This window comes from Lycium ferocissimum, chromosome 2, assembly GCF_029784015.1.
Source record: "Lycium ferocissimum isolate CSIRO_LF1 chromosome 2, AGI_CSIRO_Lferr_CH_V1, whole genome shotgun sequence".
NCBI classification, from domain to species: Eukaryota; Viridiplantae; Streptophyta; class Magnoliopsida; order Solanales; family Solanaceae; genus Lycium; species Lycium ferocissimum.
Genome location: NC_081343.1, coordinates 55,939,380 through 55,945,379, shown reverse-complemented (window position 1 = coordinate 55,945,379; position 6,000 = coordinate 55,939,380).

Here is a 6,000-nt window from a genome sequence, read left to right as displayed (position 1 = left end):
AAAATATCAATAAAAACATGATCAATGATACAAAAGATGTCAAATCTAAAAAATACAAGCATATGTCAGCATGTTATTTTTGCACCGTGTTCAGTGTACTATGGTGTATTCACCCCAACTACAAATTAAAATACAATCACTCTAAAAAAAGATAAATGGCAAGTGTGCATAATGTAGAATACTCATTACACTATATATATTGTATCAAAACTAAAATACTCAATTTATACGGTAGCTATTTGCATTGTATTTCCACCAAGAAAATCATATACAAAACACATACACGGAATATGACATTTGTATTCACGACTAAAATACAGCGTCAAATAAAAAGGGAAAATTGTATCAAATATTGAAAAACTAAAAATACGGATACATTGTATTCATAAATTCATGAAAAGAAATACGATACCTCACTTGTGTTTTGAGGCACATCTACAACAATATTTTTTCCTTGCTCACTGAAGCATCATCGATGAGTTTTCTCATTGCTATAGGTGCTAGATACGGATGCTTTGGAATTTGTGACGAACTCATCTTTTCGTTTGATACTACTACTACTAGTACGACGCTCTGAAACGAAGCAATTTCTTGTTCATCTTGAGAGATACACAAATCAAAAGATGGAGCATCATCAAAAAATCGCACATTAGTGGATATACCTCTAGTTATTCTCGGGTAGAGTGCTTCCGTCCGCCATTAATCCCAAATTCGAAGCTTGAAAAACCCTAACAATGGCGGATAATTTTTTGCATAAAAACGCAAAAACACGACAATGAAGTAAAATTTGTTCCTTAAAATTATAGGGCAAGATTGTAGAGAAGAAAATACACAATAGAAACTTAAAAAACTACCCAATACCTTACCTATTAGTGCGTGGCTACGTTTAGGATGAGTGAATCTGTGAGGATCGTGTATAAGGAAATGGAGAAAAAATCGGAGAAGATTGCTACACGATGAGAGAGAAAAACGGTTTGAAGAGTGTCAAATGGGATACGGTGTTTCTCTTTACCAATGTTTCTGGTGTCCGTTATTGGATGTGATTATCGGTTGGATGTTTGCTATGGAACGTAATTAAAACAAACTATAGCTACTAAATATAATTACTTAGTATAAGTTTGTCATGCCACGTAAAATTCCCAAAAATTAAAGACCCGGGCCTTTGAAGGTCAATCGTGCAAATGACCCGATCAATAATGCGTGACAGTATTGCTAATAAGAGGCCATCAATTCAGCCCATAGATCCAAAGGAAAGGCCATTTCATCGGGGCCCGTGGACATAAGAGCAAACATCTTGACAATTAGCAGCCCACGACAAAACACAAATATTTTGTACCATGTTTTTATAGGGAGAATGACGTATATATACATAAAAATATGATATATTTATAAAATATGATGATATTTTTCAGTTTACAAAACATAACGATAGATTTCTTACAAAACATATACGAAATTTTCAGTCTAAGGCTTTAAATTTTCATTCAAAATTTTATATATGAAAACTGTATGAAATGTGTATATCTCGCTCAAGGCTTAAAAATTTCGGTCAATATTTTGTGTATGAAATATGTATATCTCACCCAAGGCTTAGAATTCTTACATTTTTCGTGTATAAAAATTATATAGAAACGGTATGAAATATGTATATAACTATATAAAATTTGTAAAAAGTTCATGTTAGGTTTTTGGAAATTTAATACAACTACAATAATATTGTATAAAACTTTCATACAATATTCGTACAAATTTAATGCAATTTTGAATCTCGCTTTGAAATTCTAATGAAATTGAATACAACTACAACAACATTATATACAACTTTCATATAATACTAATACAGATCTAACAAAATCAGAAAAAAATAGATTTTCTTTTGTTATCCATGAGGTAAAATCGGAAATTAAAATCAAGGCAAAAGGGAGAGACTTTGTCATTGTCGTCATCGTCGCAGTACACCGTCGTCAAGCGGAAATCCAATCTTCATTGTTCTGATTTTTCAAGAAAGCTCTGTTTCATTCACATTCTAAACTTCTCAATCGAAACAAATGGAGAATACAACTCATATATCCATTCTTATATATAAAACATACGGAGCCAATTGAGAAAAGCTTTCCACAGATCCATGAATGGCGCCAGGCGTCGAAAACAAGAGATATAATATGAAAATCTCACCATAAACATAGATCTACAACTACTGTTTGTAAAAACATGGAGTGAAAATTGGGAAAAAGGGAAGGGAACGGTGGCAGCTGAGAAAAGGGCAAGGGAAGGGAAAGGAAAGGGTGTGCGGCTGGAGAAAGGGTGAGCTTTTAATTTTTCCAGATTTGATATGTTTTGTAATTAAATTGTTATGTTTTGTAAATAAGGAAAAATATTCTTATGTTTTGTAATATAGTGTCTAAAGTAGTATTATTAGTTCATTTTCCCATTTTGATAAGAACGAGCCTGAGCTAGCTAGTTTAGGTACTTGCTAAAATTCACCTATCATTTTTGTCTATTCTGTGATTTTAATCCCGGTCCTCCATAGTTTCACTCACTCATTCACCGGTAAACCACACCCTTAAGCACGAAAAAACTAAGATTATCTTGTCCTGTTCGAGATGTAATGAAGGAAAGCCACATAGGAAAGGTAGTTGGCATCCAAATATGCTGTTATTTATATCCAAAATATATTAGACAAACTTTTGAAAAATAATTGTCGGGTTAGAGACAAATTGAACAAGCAAAGATGAGGCGTCGGAAGTGGTTGGTACTATGCTAACTGGCTAGGAAATTGCCGTTACATCGAGTCATCAACCAATAAAAAAAAACAACACGACAAGTTTCTTATTTTTTGTTTTGTCGATAAATGAACGCTCTTTGTTCATTTCCCATTATTGCTATCTCTATATTAATAGTGCAATCTCTTTTAAGCATCATAGACATTGCTTCTAATTACTGTGTAGAATAAAAAGGCCTATAAAACTCATAAAGTTCAATTCTAATAGAACTTCTTAAATTTACAAATTTTGGTTTTGTAGGACAAAGAATTAAGGACCATTTTCTAATTATTTATGAACAGATTTTGGGGTTTTGTGTGTAACTGCAAAGTCCATGGTAACAAGATGACATTAAAGAACCGTGCATAAATAAAAAAAAGTCATTTTCAGTTTCTGATCAAGTCGTCGAATTCCCTTTCTAAATAATTTAATAAGTGGATGTAACATCAAAGTTTAATTAAGTGTTAGCATTAGCAGGGCACTTGCATCTTTAGTCGTCTTAAATTTTGTCCCTTTCAAAGTGCACGATAATGACATTAACAAATCATTACGTTTTTCAATTGATAATCCTAAATCCTTACACTTGTTCTAGTTACAGCTACCACTAATTAAATGACTCTACTAATTAAATGACTCTCTTTCCATACTCGCCAAGCGTCGTGTACTCCACAAAGTTTACCTAGAAAAATTATAGTAGTTTTTTTGTTGGTAAATGTATAGTTGATGATTATGTTTGAGAGCGAGGTAAAATTCAGTGATTATAATTCTATATTGTATTGGGCAAAATGTGAAGGATACGGTTATATCAATACGATTAGGGCACGTGGCATACAGGATAAGTCATAAGGTGAGTCAAGATGCTACCTACACGTGTAAGAACCATGATACGGAGAAAGCGCTAAGTCGGTGTAACGTTACAACGACTCGGACCAAGAACGCAACGTTCGTTACGTGCCAGCTCAAAGCGTTTACGGTTCTGATGTTATTACGTTTAATGATCCTCTTCATTACTCATTATTGCCCTAAATTTAAAACTCATTATGGGCAGGGGCCGAATATGTGCCCCTAGCTCATAGTATAAATAGAGATGACCATTTTCATTGGAGAGGACATGAAATACAAGCTAATATACTCAGTTCTTACACTTATTCTTTGCAAAATCTTTATTCTTATTGTCTTCTTTGTTAAGCTCTGGTGCCACGGTCTGGCTGGAACGAAGGAGTCTTGGTTAGGAATTGACACCTGCAGCCCAAACTTTTCCTTACTTCTTATTTTGTTTACGTATATTTATATTATTTCAATAATAATATCATTGTTTTACCGGTTACTTAGATCCACGTGTCCCTGACCACGTTTATAAATTCAACTGAACCGTTTTATGGGTAAACATATATTATTAACAAATTAAGTTTTTTTATTTATCATTTATCACTATACATCCACGAATCCATCCCTCGAGGCCACTCCAAGAAGATTTAAAGCGAACTGTTGCTTACATACCATTTATTTCTTCGTGTGTACTTTAATTTGATCATTCACGTATGAATTATGATCACTATTGCGAGGAAATTTGAGGGAATTAGCCAATTTGGTAATGAACTGGTGATGGAATTATACAGAAGGAAACTACGCATAACAACAATAGATAAATAATCAAATAAGTAGATGGTCAATGTAGTAGTGATTGATTACACGTGAAAATCAAATAAACGATTTGTGATATATAGATATGACAGGCTAATTAGGCGCCGACCCTTAATTTGCCTCCAATCAGCAGGAGTCACGAATCAAATCGCCAAAGGTTCTCAATTCATGCCTAACAAAGAGTTCATTTTCTCTCTACATTATTTTTTATTTCGTCTATTCATTGTTTAGACTTAGGTTAGTAGCACTTTTGGTCCATCACTTATTGATAAATTATTATTGTAGTTCATATGATATCACACTAAATACATTAAATCTTTAATTAATTGAGTTGGGCATTTGATCCTTTTGCTAGTGAATATTTACGAATTTGTCATAATTATTAATTGTTCCACTACATAATTACTCATGTGTTTATGTTTTGAAAATAGAAAAATATAACATGTTTTTTACATGAAGTTACCAAAAAATACATTTTAATTTATTGAAGATTTGAGTCATATATCACACCAAATGCAATAACTTACCAATAACTTATTTGGGCCAAAAGTACCATTATCCCTTTAGTTTCCTAGTTATGCATGAGCTCATTACTAGCTTGAGAAATCCCAAACAAAATTTATTGGGACTTATATAGTTTTGTAGAACTAGGTGGGTCGATTGATCGGAAGTGAGATTACAAATGGCTAATATAGTGAAATGTCAATATGATTACTACCACTGAAACAAAAGAGTTGTCAATATTATACTACAGCTCCATGTGTTAAACATTTAGGGCCTGTTTGGAAAGCCACCATGTAATTGAAATTGGATGTAATTACACAGTTTGACATATTTGTTTGATTAACTAATTACACAGTTAGGTGAAAATTGAGTGTAATTGGGAGGGTGTAATTACACTCTCCGATTCTCAAAGGGGGTTGAGAAATGGGTGTAATTACAACATGTAATTATAGAATACTTTTTATTTCTTTCTTTTTTTGTTTTATTTTAATTTCTTTTCTTTTTTAATTTATTTTTTATTTCTATTATTTCAATTTCTTTTTTATTTTTACTTTTTAATTATTTTTCTTTTTATATTATTTATCTTTCATTTCCTTCCTTCAATTCAAACCTTTCTTACTTGTGGTTCCATGTAATTGCTCGTATTTTTTTTATTCATTTAACATAATCGTGTTATTGTTCTAACTTTAGAAATTATAATATTAGGAAGAATGAGCCATTAACAAACTTGGCATATAATGAGTGACGTTATTAAATTAGAATTTTGTTGCGAATGAGGTTATAGACTTATATTTTCCCTTTCTTTTGAATTATATTTACTTAAGTTATGTTGGAACTTACTTATGTAGCGTTGAATTTGACATAAGAGTATTATGTTGAACTTTTGAATTTTGAATTTAGGTTTTATTTTTTATTTTAATATATTTGTTTTAGTACTATTGACTTATTATTTCACATTACATGTTATTTATTTTTCACTTACATTTGAATAATTTTATGGCATTATATTTATAAATATTACTTCTTTTGTCAAACATCCAATCCATGATGTTCTCACAAAAAAGTCTGCTTTTAAGTTTATCATTAATTA